The 20,812-nt window shown below is 36.4% G+C and overlaps 1 protein-coding gene across 4 annotated transcripts in view; it reads right to left on the bottom strand.

Annotated features, from left to right (window-relative positions):
• Positions 1-20,812, bottom strand: part of LOC120414141 (FH1/FH2 domain-containing protein 3) — a 182,809-nt gene that overhangs the window by 68,923 nt on the left and 93,074 nt on the right. The gene's annotated exons all lie outside the window — the stretch shown is intronic.

The raw sequence follows: 20,812 nt of genomic DNA, 5'->3' as shown, positions 1-20,812 counted from the left end.
ACTTAAGTTGTCATAACTCGAGACAGGGTTGCCAGATCTTCAATGTTGTGGACTCGTTGGAAAGTTCTCTCGATTATCTAACCAACGATGGGTTGGATGATGGATCCGGACATCGTTTGTATACCTTTAAGTGAGATCCGGCTTCAAAAAAGTACATAAATATCACTTAACTCGAGACAGGGTTGCCAGATCTTCAATAATGAAAACTCGTTGGAAAGGTCTCTCAATTACCTAAACAACGATGGGTCGTATGATGGATCCGGACATCATTTGCATACCTTTAAGTGAGATCCGGCTTCAAAAAAGTACATAAATATCACTTAAGTGGTCATAACTCGAGACAGGGTTGCCAGATCTTCAATGTTGTGGACTCGTTGGAAAGGTCTTTCGATTACCTAACTAATGGTGGGTCGAATAATGGTTCCGGACATCGTTTACATGCATTTGAGTGAGATCCGGCTTCAAAAAAGTACATAAATATCACTTAAGTGGTCATAACTCGAGACAGGGTTGCCAGATCTTTGATGTTGTGGACTCTTTGGAAAGGTCTCTTGATTACCTAACCAACGATAGGTTGGATGATGGATCCGGACATCGTTTACATGCATTTAAGTGAGATCCGGCTTCAAAAAAGTACATAAATATCACTTAAGTGGTCATAACTCGAGACAGGGTTGCCAGATCTTCATTGTTTTAGACTCGTTGGAAAGTTCTCTCGATTATCTAACCAACGATGGGTCGGATGATGGATCCGGACATCGTTTACATGCATTTAAGTGAGATCCGGCTTCAAAAAAGTACATAAATATCACTTAAGTGGTCATAACTCGAGACAGGGTTGCCAGATCTTCTATGTTGTGGACTCATTGGAAAGGTCTCTCGATTATCTAACCAACGATGGGTCGGATGATGGATCCGGACATCGTTTACATGCATTTAAGTGAGATCCGGCTTCAAAAAAGTACATAAATATCACTTAAGTGGTCATAACTCGAGACAGGGTTGCCAGATTTTCGATGTTGTGGACTCGTTGGAAAGATCTCTTGATTACCTAACCAACGATGGGTCGGATGATGGATCCGGACATCGTTTACATACATTTAAGTGAGATCCGGCTTCAAAAAAGTACATAAATATCACTTAAGTGGTCATAACTCGAGACAGGGTTGCCAGATCTTCAATGTCTTGGACTCGTTGGAAAGTTCTCTCGATTATCTAACCAACGATGAGTCGGATGATGGATCCGGAAATCGTTTACATGCATTTAAGTGAGATCCGGATATATGTGAAAACACATTTTTATACATAACTTTTGAACTACTTATCGAAACTTCAAACAATTCAATAGCGATGTATGGGACCCTAAACCAAGTCGAATGCAACTGGTTCGATAAAAATCGGTTCAGCCAGTGCTGAGAAAACTTGGCAAGATTTTTGAACACATACATACATACACACACACACACATACACACACACAGACATTTGTTCAGTTTTTGATTCTGAGTCGATATGTATATATGAAGGTGGGTCTTCGAGCTTTTAATAAAAAGTTCATTTTTATAGCAGGATTATAGCCTTACCTCAGTGAGGAAGGCAAAAGACCGATTAGACTTAAGTCCAGAAAATTGTAAAAAGAGTGATTTTTGAAAAATTAAAAAAAATTGCTGAAATTAAATACATTCTGTATACAAAGAATTGATTTTGGTAAAATAATAAATCAAGCTCAAAGACATCTCCAGATTCCCAATCTGACAGTGGCGCCATTTCGTAAGCCCACAAAGAAGTACAGCTCACATTTTACTCTGTACGTGAATCCTTTCGCAAAACACACAACAAAAATCCGTTCCTTTTTCCCTCCTCATACAAAGTACTACTCTCAAATTAAGGTCACATTCGCCGATAAATCATTCGAAGCAGAAAGAGGCATCTCTCCGCCAATAAATTTCGACGACAGGTTCAGTGAACCACAAGAAGTGTGGCCGCACATTCCTGACACCAACATCAGATAGTCTAATTTCGCCTGAATAATGACCAGAAAAAAAATAAAATAAATAAATACTACACAAGCATTGACAACGGCAGCAGCAGCTGATTCAGAATCGCGCGACGTTGGATGTTGAATTTTAATCGAAAAATGTCGGAATTATGCAAATCTATTGCTGTGGTGTGCGTCGCAGTAGAATGACAGTTAAAACGATGTAACTTTAAGTTGAAAAATGTAAATGTGGCAAAAAATATTGGAATTTTAAAATAAAAATAAAAAACTTCGACTGTGATTTGTCAATTAATTAATCAATTTTTGTGTAAACCAACTATTTTTTCATAACCGTGTAAAAACCAGTCTCGTGATTAACATACAGATAGTGGGAGCGACGCAGCTAGTTGACGGGCGCGAGAGATTTGTGGAAGAAATTTAAACAGTAGCAAAGACCGGGAGCCACCCCGAAAAAAAAAACAACCAGAACATGGCGGATTAACATTTAAATGTTGTGTTTTCTGCGGGGAAATTGATTGGTCATATGTGCTACTAACAGGGTGGGGACGGGGAAACAGAAGCGTTGACATTATTTTTGTATGCAAATGATGGAATTGGACTATGTTTTTAGATGAGTTTTGATTATGTAGATTTTTATCGCGGTGATAAATTCCTGCGGGATCGTTTGCAGAGCAGTCGAATGAGCTCTGAAACATCTTCATAATCGGGAAGGAATGGAATAAATGTTCACACATTTTATACCGCGATCCACAAATGATGAAATAGTTGCTTTTAAAGTTTTCTCAGTTATTTGATTTTTAAGACTTCATGTCTCAGAGAATTGATCATTTCTATATTTGATTTCTGCAAAATATTGAAGAATTTTCACAGCAATAACATATATACCACTGGATAAAAATATAATTTCCCTGACCAATTCACCCCACCACCCAACACTCCCGAAGCTCACGGTCACGCCGGTTTGAAAATTTCGATTTCATGCCCACCGCACCGGATCGAGACCCTCGCCAACGTGCCATCAAATTAGGGGAGATTCCTTCCACACTCTCCAGCTCAACCGGCTCAGAACAAGCTGATGACCGATTCTGTTGCTTGGCCTCGGCCTGCTGATTGGCAATTCCGATGCACGTTTTCGATGGTTTTCACAAGACTCGCTCTATCTCTGTGATGTTCTGGTTGGCCTGCTGTGATTGATTTAGCAGCAGCAGCAGCAGCAGCAGATCGATGTGCTGGGTTTGGCGTCGAGTCGTTATTGGCAGTCGACTCAACGCTGTGTTCTACTCTAGCCAATAATGAGATTATCCCGATGATGCGTGTCGACGTGACTCCACGGGTTGTGGTGGCCACTGGGACCACGTTCTGGAATGTGTGGCCGGTCGGTTGAGAATCTTATTGTGGTCTGGTGTTTCATCGGGTTTCCCGATAATTCAATTGGTACGGCGTGTGACTGAAACTGGATAGAAACTTGTGGCAGAACACTTGTTAGACAAACCATTTAATTTTATCCTTTGAATGTTTAAGATTACTTTTGGATCAGATAGATATAATCAAAAATTACTATCATCTAAGTGTCTCACAAACCTGGTGATGAACAGTGAAGATAGTAAAAAAATGATTTTCATGAAAATTATTCCTAACTTCGCTACCTAAATTAGGTTTGCCGAAAAACTGGCCTTACTCTCACTTTTATCAAAAATTGAAACAAATATCATTTAATTGTTAATAATTGTTCAAACTTCAGTACGAGTTCACCCGTACTGACAGTTTATATTCTTAAACAAGTTAAAAATGATCGATAACCATGTTTTTTTTAGGAAAACGTACCCATCTATTGGCCACTACATCATTTTAAATGCTGAATCGCTGAACTAAACCAAACAAACTACATCTTAGAAATTTCGATAAAAATAATGGCTATCTGGGAAGACGGTAATAACAAAATTCATGCAATTTCAATAACAAATACTGTTAAAATTACAAAGAGTGTTATGGAATCTTCTTGAAAAATCCTTTTTTGCATAAGAGTTGAATAACAGTTTATGTTATCATAACAAAAGTTGTTATTGGTCTGTTATTGGTTGAATGCCAAAACAACTTGGGAATAACATTTTTTGTTATGCAAGAATACCGCCAACTGCTATTGGGATGATCGGGTTAGTTGTTAAAATAACAAAAAAATATTTGTTCGAAAAATAAGTAGAAATGTTATTAGTCTGTTTTTACAATAACAATTTAATAAAAAACATAACGTCGAATAACAAAACTTGTTATAAATACATACTATGTTATTGAACTAGTATTTTCAAATAGCAAACAATGTTATTCCCAAGTTATTTCCGTCTGCTCGGGCGGTTAGTTGGATAATTGAGAAACCTTTTTAATGAGCCTAAACATTGAAGATCTTATCTTCCACGTAAGGGATATTTGAGTAATTTTTAGAAGTCGGATCTCAGACATATTTGATGAAAATGATGTCCGGGTCAATCATGCGACCAATTGTTGTATGGGTAATCAAACGACATTTCATTGTTCGGTATGAAGTGATTTTCTTAAATAAGAAAAGCCCAAATTTTGGGGAGTTGTTTAAAAAAAATGATTTTTTTTGATTGATTACCCACCCATACAACAATTGGTCGCATGATTGACCCGGACATCATTTTCACCAAATATGTCTGAGATCCGACTTCTAAAAATTACTCAAATATCTCTTACGTGCTCATAACTTCGGGTAGGGTTATCAGATCTCCAATGTTTTAGTCGCATTTAAAAGGTCTTTCAATTATCCACCCGGTTAGTAATAGACCTAACCATTATTTTTATCGAAATTTCTGAGATCCGGCCTCAAAAAATTACTAAAATATTACTTAAGAGTTCATAACTCCTGATATGAGCAATTCTCTGGGATTTCGGTCATTCGATTTTTTTTGTAATTTTTAATCTGGCTGAAACTTTTTTGGTGCCTTCGGTATGCCCAAAGAAGCCATTTTGCATCATTAGTTTGTCCATATAATTTTCCATACAAATTTGGCAGCTGCTCCATACAAAAATGCAACTGCTGTCCATACAAAAATGATTTGTGAAAAATCAAAAATCTGTATCTTTTGAAGGATTTTTTTGATCGATTTGGTGTCTTCGGCAAAGTTGTTGGTATGGATATGGACTACACTGAAAAAAATGATACACGGTAAAAAAAATTTGGTGATTTTTAATTTCACTTTTAGTCACTAAAACTTGATTTGCAAAAAAAAACTATTTTTATTTTTTTTTTTATTTGTTTTAGAGGACATAAAATGCCAACTTTTCAGAAATTTCCAGAATGGGCAAAAATCTTTGACCAAGTTATGATTTTTTGAATCAATACGATTTTTTTCAAAAATTCGAAATACCGGTCGCAAAAATTTTTCAATTTCATTTTTCGACGTAAAATTGAATTTGAAATCAAAAAGTACTTTAGTGAAATTTTGATAAAGTTTTCAAGTTATAGCCATTTTTATGTAACTTTTTTTCAAAATAGTCGCAGTCATTGATTTTTTTTAAAATAGTGCACATGTTCGCCCAATTTTGAAAAAAAAAAGTTCAAGATGGTATGTCAGAGACATAACCGAAAGACATAGGACCAAACAATTTGAATGTGTTTTTGGATTGCTAGTGAAATCTGAAATAAGATTATTTTATTTTGTTTCATAGATTTGTCGGCAAAATTGTCATAAATGTTCTCCCAAGGTGAACCTTCTATGAGGGCACCGGCAACTCCAGGTTGTGGCCACTACGGTCGAAATGTCAATTTTCATGTTCAGTATCAAAAACCATGAATTTTGATATCCATATCGCACAACTCGTATGGTTGTGTTAAAGACCCTCCGGGCCCCGGGGAAACCTGCTTTGAGATCACCGGTCACTCAAGGTTGTGACCACTACTGTCGGAATGTCAATTTTCATGTACAGTATCAAAAACCATGAATTTTGATACCAATATGCCTCAACTCGTATGGTTCTGTAAAAAGTCCTCCGGGCCCCGGGGGAACCAGCTTTAAGGGCACCGGCCACTACTGTCGAAATGGCCATTATGTTCAGTATCAAAAACCATGAATTTTGATACCCATATTGCCACAACTCGTATGTTTCTGTAAATGTCCCCCCAGGCCCCGGGAGAACCTTCTTTGAGGGCACCGGCCACTCCAGGTTGTGGCCACTACTGTCGAAATGGCCATTATTATGTTCAGTATCAAAAACCATGAATTTTGATACCCATATTGCCACAACTCGTATGTTTCTGTAAATGTCCCCCCAGGCCCCGGGAGAACCTTCTTTGAGGGCACCGGCCACTCCAGGTTGTGGCCACTACTGTCGAAATGGCCATTATTATGTTCAGTATCAAAAACCATGAATTTTGATACCCATATTGCCACAACTCGTATGTTTCTGTAAATGTCCCCCCAGGCCCCGGAGGAACCTTCTTTGAGGGCACCGGCCACTCCAGGTTGTGGCCACTACTGTCGAAATGGCCATTATTATGTTCAGTATCAAAAACCATGAATTTTGATACCCATATTGCCACAACTCGTATGTTTCTGTAAATGTCCCCCCAGGCCCCGGGAGAACCTTCTTTGAGGGCACCGGCCACTCCAGGTTGTGGCCACTACTGTCGAAATGGCCATTATTATGTTCAGTATCAAAAACCATGAATTTTGATACCCATATTGCCACAACTCGTATGTTTCTGTAAATGTCCCCCCAGGCCCCGGAGGAACCTTCTTTGAGGGCACCGGCCACTCCAGGTTGTGACCACTACTGTCGAAATGGCCATTATTATGTTCAGTATAAAAAACCATGAATTTTGATACCCATATTGCCACAACTCGTATGTTTCTGTAAATGTCCCCCCAGGCCCCGGAGGAACCTTCTTTGAGGGCACCGGCCACTCCAGGTTGTGGCCACTACTGTCGAAATGGCCATTATTATGTTCAGTATAAAAAACCATGAATTTTGATACCCATATTGCCACAACTCGTATGTTTCTGTAAATGTCCCCCCAGGCCCCGGGGGAACCTTCTTTGAGGGCACCGGCCACTCCAGGTTGTGGCCACTACTGTCGAAATGGCCATTATTATGTTCAGTATCAAAAACCATGAATTTTGATACCCATATTGCCACAACTCGTATGTTTCTGTAAATGTCCCCCCAGGCCCCGGGGGATCCTTCTTTGAGGCCACCGGCCACTCCTGGTTTTGGCCACCACTGTCGAATTGGCCATTTTTCATGAGAACCGCCGCATCATAGCGACTTTCACGCCGTCCGCTTCGCTCGAATTTCCTCCTTCTGCTGCCGGTGGTTCTTCCTTCTGGTTGCTGGTCCTCTTCTTCTATTGGCCGCTGCTGCTGCTGCTCCGCGCCGGCCCGACGTGCACAGTTCGAGTGCTCGTTCCAAAGTGACTTGCTTTTGCGAAATTTTCTGCTTAAATAGCGGCACAGCCGGAGAACGGCACAAAAGGGGCGCGGTCTCGAATGCATACGCTCGCTCTGATTGGTCATCTGTCCGATTTGTACTGAAAAATTACTCATTTTGATTGCATGTTTTAAGTGCTTTAACTATGTTTAGTCAGACTATCTATGTAGTTAAATAATAGCTGAAGTCTTCCTCTTTCGATTGGTGGTCCAACCATCTGGATTGATTCACAGGGAAAAAAGATATAAGCGTTCAAAATGTCCCCTTTTTTAACGCTTGAAAGTGACGCTTTGGATCGAATTTCTGAACTGGCCCCCCAATATAGTAAGTAAAGACATAGTCCTATGTCAAAAAATTTTGAAAAGCTGAGAAAATTCTATATATTTTGCTTCTTCGGACTTTGCTGAAACGACCCTTAGTTGCTGAGATATTGCCATGCAAAGTTTAAAAAAACAAGAAAATTTATGTTTTCTGAGTTTCACCCAAATAACCCACCATTTTTTAATGTCGATATCTTAGCAACTAATGGTCCGATTTACAATGTTAACATTCGTTAAATTTTTCCGATCTTTTCGAAAAAAATATTTTGAAGAATTTTAAACCAAGACTTATGTATCAAAAGGGCGTATTATTGAATGTTTGGTCCTTTTGAAATGTTAGTCTTGATTTAAAACATTTTCAGTGATTTAAAAAAAAATGTCTACTTCATTAACTCAAAACAGAACCCAAATGTGAACTGCACACAAAAATGATTACCGAAAAAGCGTTCTGATTGCCACTTCCGCTAAAGCAGCAGCATTTTCAAGAATTGCCCGGCAGCCCAGAATTGCGCAGATCTTTACACTTAGGCAGAACATAATTACCAAACTCATTATTTCAACACATACACAGGCCTGACTGCGTGTAATTGCCGAAAAACAAACACACGCGGCAATTATGGGGTCTGCCGTGTTGGGGGAACTTTTCCAAACTAGAGCAAAAATAATGTTGGAGTTGTTGTTTCTTGTCATTTAGATATTTTTAATTAAAAAAAATGTTTTTTCTCTAAATTTTTAAGTAAAAAGATTTTTTGGTTGATTTTTAAATTTTCGGATGGGTCAGCACAGCACAACCACAGCAATGTTCTACCCCCGGAAGGCTCGTGGTCAGCGAAAACTCCTTCTGTGCCGGAAAAACAGCCTCCAGTCAGCAGAAGTAGTTCCTCTAGCACTGACTGTGTCTGTATGCGTGTGCTTTGAAGTTATGCTAATGAGGTGCAATTATCGCCATTATTAAACACAGGCAACATAATCTTTAGCCACATCGGCGTCGCAACCCGGGTATGAATGACGCGCTTCTCTCGAGAATTTCTACACGAAGAAGAGTCAACTCATTGATGTCCCATAAGACCTCTAAATCAAAGAGTTCAAAGCGCTTTGGGACCACCTTGAGCCTCCCACCGTAGCACACGTTCGCCGATGTTTCTTCGATTGTTGGACAAAAAAGCTATTATTACGATGATGTTGCTTCTGTGCGGGGGAAAAGGTTTGCTGAAGATGATTAGATGATGAGGATATGGCTACTCAACTCGTTATGAGGTAGAGCCAGACAGCAGCCACTTGAGTTTGGGTCAGAGGGCTTCTCACGTGTGATCGGTGCGAGCTTTTATGCCAGCACAAAACCGTTCAGATGATCTGTGGGTGAATTGAAATGCTTACACAAGACCACACACACGGCAGTGCCAGTTAGCAGTGTAGCCATAAGACAACACATCTCGCTGGTGTAAAATCGGGTTCATAATGGCTGAGTTTGGAAGGTTTCTTCGGGGATTGAAATTTTGCTTTGCCATATTGTTATTTTTGAAAGATCTATTTTTGAATCTACCAAATTTCAATAATTTTAAGATAAAGGATTTTTTTTGAATCAAATAAAAACGTGGAAAGGTCTCACCGTTACACTTCTGCAAAACGGTTCAATTCCCGGGGGCCCTGCTAAGCAGAAAGCAGTTAATTGCTTAATTTATCCAGCAGAGAATCGAGTTGCCCCCGGATACCGCAGAAACCGTTGCAAAAAAGGCTGACAACTGAAACGATACTGTCCCTAGCACACAAAGCACACCACCGGAGGGACAACCAAGAGGAAGATCACGATTATCAGGCCCAGTCCAGTCCAGCAGCAGCAGTCGTTTGACCGGGAATGGAAATTGATATCGGGAACGAGAGAGGGGAAATCGTGATGTACCCACTCGAGACAAGAGTTTGTCACCAAGGAGACCCTTATTAAAAAAAAGTCTTGTGGCAATTATTATGAATGGTGCATGCTTTTGGAACTGTTCTATTTTTTTCTGCTGCTTGAATTTCCTCATTGAATCGATCTTTAGGAAGTCGTGGAATACTTCATTCAATCATTTTTCTCGAGTTTCGAATCAGTCAAATTTTAAGATCAAATAAAATAAAATTTAAAAAAAAACTCAATTCAACAAAAACTGTCCGAACTTCCAGAGAATTCCAGTATTGATAACAAACGCAGGAAAAGCGGGACCAATTTCCCAGCACGGAATCGTGACTGTGGCCAGTTCTAACAGTAAACTTCCGGACGGGATCGAGCTTCCCAATAGAGATAGGCCCCGCAAAGTGTGTCAAATGCGGTGTAATCAATTCAGCAGTGACCGACTCACCTGTTGCAGAATCGTGCACAATTTGGCCAATAATTTCCCAACTTCTCTCCGAAATGCCGGAAAAAGCCCTCGCATAAATTTGCTCGTTTTACTACACGGCGGAAAAATTTGTCTCCCACCCAAATTTCGAACAAAAACGAAAAATGGCGACACGTGCGTCCTGCTTTGCGGAGTGCAGTTTTCCTGAAATTGCTCCGGTTCTGGCTGCGCCAGGATATTGGCCAAACAAGCCACCGGAAGCCGCTTTGAAGAGGTGTGCGAGGAGGAAAAGGAACATTGATTGTGCCCGAGCACCGGCATTATTGCAATTTGCAAGCTCATTCGTATTGCTGGGTCTAGGTCGTAAATCTTCCTGAAGGAGTGCAACGTGGTGCAAGGTGTTGCCGCAGTTGTTGGACTCTTTGGTTGAGGAGGGCATTTCTCATGTAAGGAGCTAGTAATTTGGTTGAAAATGTAATACGAGATTCAGTTTTTTGAGAGGCTTTCTAAACATTTTATTAAATTATATTAAATGTGACTTAGGGGCTGGTTTGTAATAACTTTGTAGAATGTACAAGTTCTATGCAAGCAAATTTCATTTATTTCACAATTTCAAGGTGATGACATGACTAGATATTTGTTCAATCTATTTTTTTAATATTTTAAAGTTGTTGAATGTTGTTTGATGATTGCTACTGTAACAGTTTATAAAAAACAAGCCTTACCCGAAAAACTTCGCCTTTTCCTTTTTTCGTTTGTTGACGTTTTTAGCTTTTTTCCATATTCAGCCTCCTATGATCAAAATTTGATTTTACGCAACTTTTACCATACAATCTGCAGATTTTCCGGAATCGGTTCCAGAGTGGCCAAAGTTGCCACTTTTTGGCGTAAGAACCTTCTTTGGGCTAATACGAACCCAACGCAACAAAGAGCACCTCGATCCGACGCTCCGTATTGAACTGATTCGCGTTCGAACAAAACCATTGAAATTTTTTATATATATAGATAGAAGATGCATCCAAATTAAAACGTTTAAGTTGATACCATCATTCATTTAACAAACTTGTGTGAAGTACTTTCATTTCAAAAACAATGATTTTGAATTTTTTAGAATCAAAAGTTACCTTTTTAAAGCTTTTAAAGGAGCTAAAATCACTTATTTGGAAATTTTCAAACGATCCACTAGATTTACACATAAGTGTTAATATTTAACATTGGAAAATATGCCAATAATTTCCGAGGTATCATTTGTTACTTTATGAGAGCTAATAAGTCACTGACAAAAACTGATTATTGGCCAAATTAACTCTCTACAACCTAACCCCGCCTCTAGACGGGCTTCGACCTAAAAAATCGCCAAAAATCAATCTTCAATCAATTTTTGATCTTTAAAAAGCATAGGAAAGAAGAAATTTAAAAATTTTAGAAAATGTTAGGGTTGGAAGTTTAACTTGTTATATGTGACTTTGTCAATGATTTTAAAATGTAATTTTTTAGGGGTCAACTTTGGATGTTTTTTGACTAACACTTTTTATATTTTCAGTAAAAAGAAGTATGCAGTAATTTTTGTAGTATGCCAGATTAGGACTCTACGCATTTTTTACAATTTAAATGATTCGCCATACAATTTTTAGTAGAAAATGGGAAAACAAGCAAAAAAATGAAAAATTGACTATAAAATTGTGAACAAATTAGATAGGAGAAATGTACGGGTGTTTTTTCAAACCCCTGACTCAAGGCTGTTTCAAAAACACCCTAAAAGCAAAAACTAGAAATTTGGTATATTGGACCTTTTCAAAAAAAAAAACTTCAGAATTGTTTCCTTTTTCACACTGAAAATTGGACCGTTAATGCAAATATATTGGCATTAGAAAATATGTAGCTGTTTGGTTGAGAGTCTAATTCACAATTTTCGAAAAAAAAATCTGAAATATTAAAAAAAAAGTGCATAAAAACACTTAAAGCACTTTTCTGAAATATCTAAAAACTGGAAATCTTTCTCTGATAAGCCCTCTTCAATGTCTACAACTCTTCCCAAAACACCATATCGATAAGAAAATTCCCCAAAATGATAAAGATTTTTGAATATGTGCGTAACTTTTTTGTTTGATAAGGAATTCCAGAATTTGTGAAGCATTGCTCATTTTTAATTGCCTTAATTATATTTTATAGTGCTTTCGGCATGCCCAAAAGAGCCATTTTGCATCATTAGTTTGTCCATATAATTTTCCATACAAATTTGGCAGCAAAAATTTTGTATGAAAATTCAAAACCAGTATCTTTTCAAGGTATTTTTTGATCGATTTGATGTCTTCGACAAAGTTGTAGGTATGGATAAGGACTACACTGAAAAAAAATGATACATGGTAACGTTTTTTGTGATTTTTAACTTTACTTTTTGCCATTAAAAGTTGATTTGCAAAAAATACAATTTTCATTTTTTTTTATTTGCCAACTTTTCAGAAATTTCCAGGTTGTGCAAAAAATCTTTGAAAGAGTTATGAATTTTTGAATCAATACTGATTTTTTCAAAAAATCTAAGTATTGGTCGCCATTTTTTTTAATTTTCATTTTTCGATGTATAATCAAATTTGAAATCAAAAAGTACTCGACTAAAATTTTGATAAAGTGCACCATTATAAAGCCATGTTTAGGTAACTTTTTGTTTTGTTGTTGATACGACCCTTAGTTGCTGAGATATTGCCATGCAAAGGTTTAAAAACAGGAAAATTGATATTTTCTAAGTCTCACCCAAACAACCAGGGGTGTGCTTATGGGTAGATTTGAGTAGATGACATCTACTTAGCTGTTTGCTCTAATTTATTTATTTTTATATGGAAAAATATTCAAGTTAAACAATATTTTTGACCAAAATAGGGCTTTCACCAAGTTTCACCAATTTATTGGCTCAATTTTGAAGCGCCCTTTAGTTTTTTTCAAGTCATTTGCACTTTTTCTGGAAAGTCAACCGAACATTTCAGTGTCCTAGTGAAGTGCTGTCGCAGTTAGTCGCAAAGTCGCTAAGTCGATGCGCGATCGCTGCGCGATAGTTCAATGTTTGCTGTATTGCAAAATCATTTTGTTATTCTTGCGATGCATATGTTTTTATCGGTTATCCGAGGCGGACGTAAACAATTCTTATTATAATTATAGGTTCACACTTCACACTTATGAGACTCGGGAGGCGGAGTCTTGTCGCAAAAAGAAAGATACCTGTGGATTCGTTGACGGGACCACAAGTGTCAAGAGGGCCACTTTCTATAGTGTTACGTCGATTCCATTTCATTATCGATTGTTGTGCGCACGCAACTTTGTGTAGCCCCAAGAGCGAGAGAGGCAGACTCGCTTACCAAAATGGACAGATTGAAAGAGTGGGCCTTCGCGGGTAATCGGCTCCCATCCCACTAACATTTACACACAAGATCCTCTGTAATTACTCTTAGCTTTAAGCAAAATGTTACTACTTAAGCCGCCTCGGTCATAATGAGGTCACAGGACCCAAAAGAACCTAATAAAAATAATTTTATGAAATAAAGGAGAGTGCCTTCCCCTTAGGTGTATTAAGGATCTTTCCAACTAAAAAAAATTGAGCACATTTTAAAAGCACAAGCGTATTGATTTTATTTTTGTTTTGTTTGGCTATGCGCAAATCCTTATTCATTATTCATTTGCGTTATACGATGTGCTATATTTTGCACTAGCTTCAATTTTTATGAGAATAATATTTGATTTTAAATATTAAATACGTGCTAGCCGTTTCGCACTGTGCTAACAGTTTTTAATGGTGTAGCATTCTTGAACACCCGCTTCGCAGCAACGGCTCCACAGTGCATGTAAACCTTATGCATCGCTGTGTTAACATGCTTCTAACAGATGACTTGTGTAGGCTGCCACTCTGTTTTTAGTCTCCAAAAGAGGATGATTTTTGATGGGTAGAGTTTTTCGAAACATTTACCCCAAAGCTTTGTAAAATTACTTCTGTATTTAGTATCATTAAGTGTACTTTTTAAGAGGAAGATCTTATTAATGATTTTTAGTTTAAGTTTTGTTTGTTCATGTTCATTAAGAAATGCTTGGAGGTTACGTTTAAAACTAGAACAGAGTTGCCCACTTTTAGGCCTTGTGGGCCAGATCTGATTTTACTGCTGGCTGGAATTAAAGTGGGAAAGTCTGGCATTTTTTCCATAAAATTTATTTTATAGGCCCCCAAAACCAAAGCTAAAAACTCTATTCGCCACCTACATTCGAGTAGGAGAACTTTGGTGCAAGGTTACGTTTACGTTTTTGCGGGATAAGTGCAAAGGGGAGTGAAAACTATTTTAAGTTTTTTTAAAAGAAAATTGATCTTTTGGAATAAAATAAAGTTAACAGGAGGTAAGAAATAAAAACTTGTATCGACTGACCTTTTGATTTTTTTGCCAAGTTGCCTTTTTCATTGAAAATTCTGAGATCCGGATTGAAAACGCGAGAATGAGGTTAGATTGCTAATTTTGAAAATCAATCCAATTATCATTTTTCAAGCAGATCTTTGCTTTTATGGTAGAAGTGACTTTAAAAAATATTTGTCCACTTGAATAATATACATTCTCAATTGATTAGTTAGGTTTTGCTTGATTAAAATATTCCCTTATTTTGAATCAGATAATGAACAGGTTAAATCGGCCATCACAAAAATATTTTCGTTTATATCAATTAAGCTATTTATTTCTTACCTGAAAATGGTATAATTTGCTATTAATGTCGATTTTATGATGAAATAACACAATTTCAAATTTCAAATCAATTTACTCGCTGTAGGTTATAATGAAAACATCACCCCAAGATTGAGCGCCCTCTAGTGGGGGGTAATTTTGACGTTTGATTGCCTATTATGTTCTTTTGAAATAAACACATACCGTTAACCGGGATGACACTGATAGGCAGACATGCATCTGCTCTAACTCCTCTTTTAGAAGAACTTGTTTGGCATTTCACGTAGAAGATACCCAGCATGTTGTGCCAGTGATCAAAATACGCTAATTACGCTTGTCTTTTAGGCTCCCGAAGACCCTGAGAGATTATTTTGAAACCCAACCGAGATATAGGTTAAGAACTCTCTCTCTCTCTCTCTTGTGATAGGATTTATTTTAAGAGTATTTTTCAACTGGTAAGGTTTTTTTTATTATTTTAAAAATATGTACTTGGATAAGCCACACAAAGTTCATGTACTTTTTTTGAAAAAAAGTTTATTCAACAGTGTTTAAAAAAAATGATTACGTGCAAGATTCTTAGTTTGATCTTCGGGGTGTTTTTGATAGTAACAGTTTTTCTTGTTAAAATCAGATTTATTACATTCTAATATTACTTTTACGTCAAATGTACCAGCACTAAAGTTGCTGATATAGTTTTTATGAAAAAAAAAACAGTGTTTATATTTAGTTACTTAGTTTACATATTATGTTTTATTGTTTACGAAATATATATAAATTATAGGTTAAAATGTAAAAAATCCGAATTTTGATTATAAAATTAGAGATTTATATTAAATTTTAAACTGAATTCAAAGCACGAATGAAAAGTTTTCACATTTTATATGGAATTTGTTCAAATGAAAATGCATATAATTTTTAAGATTTTTTAAAAATTATTTTAAACACATTATATTGATTATTTACAAACTTATTTTAAACTTCTCCTAGTGGAAAATTGTCTAAAGAATCCTAAGTGCATTCCGTTTTCCGACTCAAAATCATGTTCATTGAGAAATTCATGACACTTTAAGAAGATGAAAATAATGATATTCATCAACATTTTCCTAATTATAGTTAACCAACTTATTATTATTTTTGAAATTTTATGAAAAGTTCATTTTACCACGATCAGTATGATTCCATACAATTCCGTATGTATTGAATTTGTACTTTTCATTTTGCGGAAAAAAAACTCAAAACTATCAAAGTCACCCCGTTTTACGAAATATGGAAAAGTAGCATATAACAAAGATAACTTTAAAAACTGTGTTTATTTTATATATTTTTATTTTGCTTTAAATTGTATTCCTATTGTTTTTGTCGATTGCAATTAAATATAAAATATCATTAAAATTCAAAGTATATTGGTCGTTGCAAGTTTTTAAAAGTTTAATTTCCTCAACACAATAATATATATTAAAATATCAAATCAAATTTATTTTCAGAATGACTCGCTGGTTTTAGAGCATAACTCAACCAATCGAGACGATTCTTTTTCCAGTGATTTGTAAAGATGTCTAGATGATCCTAGAACTTTGCAAAACTCGATTTGATCAAATCATTAATTTTTGCGATCAAAAACGTCGTTCCACATTTTCCTAACACGTCTAATTTTGGGCGAATATTGTTTACACACACAAAAAAAAAGGTGAAACGATGTTTTTGATTGCAAAAATTACAGGTTTGATTAAATCGAGTTCTGAAATATTCTAGGATCATCTACAAATCACTGGGGAAAAGAATCGTCCCGATTGGTTGAGTTATGCTCGAAAACCAGCGAGTTAAAGTTATCGTTCCAACTTTTTTGAGGGGTTGGGAGTTGGAATGATAATTTGATTTTATAAGCTTGTTTTCAAACAAAACTATATCACTGAAAAGTTGGCCTGGAAAAAAAAACATTATTTTGCTTACTCATTAAGGCCGTTGCAAATATTTTTTGAAGTTTATGTCCCTCGACTCTGACCAAAGTCGTGGGGGGGGCACAAAAAAAAAGTTTAAACATTGAATTTACGACCATGGTTTCAACATTTGAATGAACAAAATGTTTAAAAATGCATTTTACACATGCCCAGTTGTTTTGCAATCATTAGTTTCCAATATTCCTAAGTATTGACGAATTTTTTTTTTTTTGCAAAAACAAAGTTTTTGCGGTGCTGTACATTGGTATTACTATTTTTTTTTTACAATTTTTGACAACAATCCCAGTTGTTTTTATATACATATTTCACATTTTCACGATATGGATAATTTTGTTTTATTGTGCAAAAATTTGCAACCACAAAATTCACTAATAGAAAAAATGTCTATTTTATATGTTAAACTGCCTTACCCAAAGCGTTATCAGCCTCAGATGGTAGTCCCAGATGCCCCCTACAAGCTCCAGGTCGAATCCAGATTGAGTTTGAACATGCACCCAAACGAAAAATATATCTCAAAATCTGCAACAGTGAAGATGCAAGCCCAAAGATCATTTTTGCCCGCGCGTAAACACGTCAGCGATCTGCAGTTCTCACCAACACATAGAATGCTGACGCGTCCCCGAGCAACAATCTAGAGAGAACATTATGTTCGCGCTCTGTCCCTCACCATTCATCAAGCGTCTATGGCGCGGTGGTAGCGTGTCGGATCAGCAACCTAGAAGTTGATGGTTCAATCCTCGTTCTGTTAAGGTTTTTTTTCTGCAATACAATCAATCTGCTGTCGGTAATGTCGATAATTGTAGGTAACGGGCAAAAATGTCATACCCCTATATCGCAAAAAATGCATGAGGACAGTTTTCATGCAGATTCTGATATACTTTCATGCTGCCATGCATCAAAATCATGCGACCGCCGGTTGGGTGTGGTATTATTTTTTTCACTAAAATGCCAAAAATGTGTCCCGATTTGCCCACTTCCCGATTTGCCACTTTCCCGTGTTCATATTTTGGCCAGATTCAAGTTTTATATGTATAAACAACCCCTAAAAATTTCAGGCAGCACGAAAGCACGCAATGTAAATAATAACGATTATGTATTGTTTGGCTGACCATTGTGTGCATTGTCCCGAAGTTTGGTTGAAGTGAAGTCCCGAGTTATAATTACAAATGAATACAATAGTCTAACTTGTACGTGCTTCAAACGCGATCTGACCTGAAATCCCTTCGGCCAGTGGTCGCACTTACATCAATTTTCAGGGAATGACAAGATAGCACGACAAGATTGAAATTATTTTCATATGTAAAGTGACAAAAATGCACGGAGTTTTTTCGGATTTCGTTGAATATCTCAGGATTGAAACCGAATTTTGGGGATCTGTCAAGGTCAAAAGGTGAGGCATTGTGAGTTGCACAAAATGGCATTCTTAACTCAATTTGACCCAAAATGCACGTACGAAAAGTTAGAACTACGGCGACAAAGTGTGTATTGCGTTATCCGCGAAACGTAGGCGAATTTTTAAAATCGGATTAAAGCATCTTGTATGGTTTGTTTACTTAACAAACCAAAACGTCATCATTGACTCATTAAGTAAGAAAAAAATAGATTTATATCAGTTTCATTGAAATAATAGAAAAAAGATTTTTTTTTTTACCTTTCATTTCAAAGTTAAAGTTCAAATTTTATAATATTTAATATTGTAAAATGAATTAACTTTATAATCGTTCCAACGTCTGGGTTATAAGTAACGAAACTTAGCATGAAAATCATAATAAAATTTCAGCTACACAAATCCACACTTTGTTTAATGATTAAGAACCTTGTGTCAGTGTAGGTACCTAAAGATTTTGTTTTGTTTTAATGTTTAAAAATACGTTTTCACTATAAGCGCCCCGCAAATCAGTTAGTGACTGTCAGCGCCCTAAAAATCATGTATGCACTGTAGGCGCCCTTAGCCAAATGCGCATCTACCTAGCTCAAGCCCATCAAACACACCCCTGCAAACAACCCACCATTTTCTAAAGTCGTTATCTCAGCAACTAATGGTTCGATTTACAATGTTAAAATATGAAACATTCATATTTCAATAATATATTGATTATTCAATATTTCGCCCTTTTGAAAAAATACTCTCGGTTTGAAAATCTTGAAAATATTTTTTTTTAAATCAGAAAATTTCACGAATGTTTCATATTATAATATTGAAAATCGGACCGTTGGTTGCTGAGATATCGACGTTAGAAAATGGTGGGTTGTTTGGGTGAGACTTAGAAAATATCAATTTTCCTGTTTTTAAACATTTGCATGGCAATATTCCAGCAACTAAAGATCGCATCAACAAAGTTCAAAAAAACGAAATATGTATAGAGAATTTTCTCAGCTTTTAAAAATTATGTTTTTCAAAGGTGGGCAAACATGGGCACTAATTTTAAAAAATGAAAAACTGCGACTATTTTCGAAAAAGTTACCTAAAAATGGCTATAACTTGAAAACGGTGCACATTATCAACATTTCACTTGAGTTCTTTTTGATTTCAAATTTGATTTCACATAGAAAAATGAAGTTGAAATTTTTTTGTGATTAATATTTCGATTTTTTGAAAAAAAATCATTATTGATTAAAAGATTCATAACTCGGTCAAAGATTTTTTGCACAACCTGGATATTTCTGAATAGTTGGCATTTGATGTCCCCTTAAACATACCAAAAAATTAAAAAAAAATAAAAATAGTGTTTTTTTTGCAAACCAAGTTTTAGTGACAAAGAGTTAAATTAGAAATCACCAATTTTTTTACCGTCTATAATTTTTTTCAGTGTAGTCCTTATCCATACCAACAACTTTGCCCAAGACACCAAATCGATCAAAAAATACCTTGAAAAGATACAGATTTTTGAATTTTCATACATATTTTTTGTATGGACAGCTAACAAATTTGTAAGGGAAATTAAATGGACTAACTTATGATGCAAAATGGCTTCTTTGAGCATACAGAATGCACCAAAAAAGTTTCAGCCTGTTAAAAAATTCAAAAAAAATCGAATGACCGAGATCTGACAGAATTGCTCTGATGCTATTGCTAAAAAATAAGTTAAAAGCATATGAATCTATGGATGGTCTGAAGATTCATGAGTAAGTTTTTAATAATAAAACATATCATAACAAAATTGATCAACATACCCTAAACAGGAGATACATTGATAAAACCCAAAAGCTAATATATAAGTTATAAATCCATTTGGTGATCAACTATTTTGACCCTTCTGTAAATTTAAAAATAAATTTTCAACGAAATTATTATATTGTTTCAAAAGCGCCGTTCCTCAATACATAGATCAAGTCCAAATGAAACAAATATTATTGCATTAAAAAGACCACCGAACAGGGTGAAAGTAAATTGTCGGGCCTGCTAGAGATTTTCATGCATCCTTTTTAGTCCTTTTCTCATTTCAAATGAATCTACCTTACAATGTTGAATAACATAAAAAATCAACAATTTCCCCAAAATCTAAACCTTCCGTCACTTACCGCTACAAACTAGTACAAATTCATCTCCTTAGAACGCCACCTAAAGGAACTCAAAATTTAAACCCCAAACAAAACGGAGAGAATGTTAATTTCATCCCATCAGCATAACAATCAATGATGCTTCCTCTCTACAAAAAAAACCCCAAACGAAAGAAGAGGGAATTCCACATTCCAGGGCTCACTTTATCTCTCCGTTTAGTACCCCAAGCCAACCAACTACAGCCGCCTTGAGGCAAAGTGTTAAAAAGAGGAAGGTTGACTCTCTTGTCCGGGACTTTTGAGCCCGAAGATCGATTTCCACTTGAGGCGCCTTAGCCGTTTGGAGTGGTGGTCTCTTCACCCTAAAAAGACCGGTAGCTGATGCTTGGAACTGTTGCTCAGCATGAATGGCTTAATGATGGCATTATTAGTGCGTTTTAGTGAGGTCTTTTGGGAAACGATGATCGCTCGGTATCTGTTTGAACGATCTTGAAAAAGATTTGGGTGGTCCAGATCTAGGAACTGATTCGTTTCAATTTGTTCCGTTTGGCTACCAGCGAAGAAATGTTAAGTTTAATGAGGTG

This window comes from Culex pipiens, chromosome 3 (assembly GCF_016801865.2).
Source record: "Culex pipiens pallens isolate TS chromosome 3, TS_CPP_V2, whole genome shotgun sequence".
NCBI classification, from domain to species: Eukaryota; Metazoa; Arthropoda; class Insecta; order Diptera; family Culicidae; genus Culex; species Culex pipiens.
The sequence above is the reverse complement of the archived record's forward strand: the minus strand, read 5'-3'. Positions and strand labels throughout refer to the sequence as shown.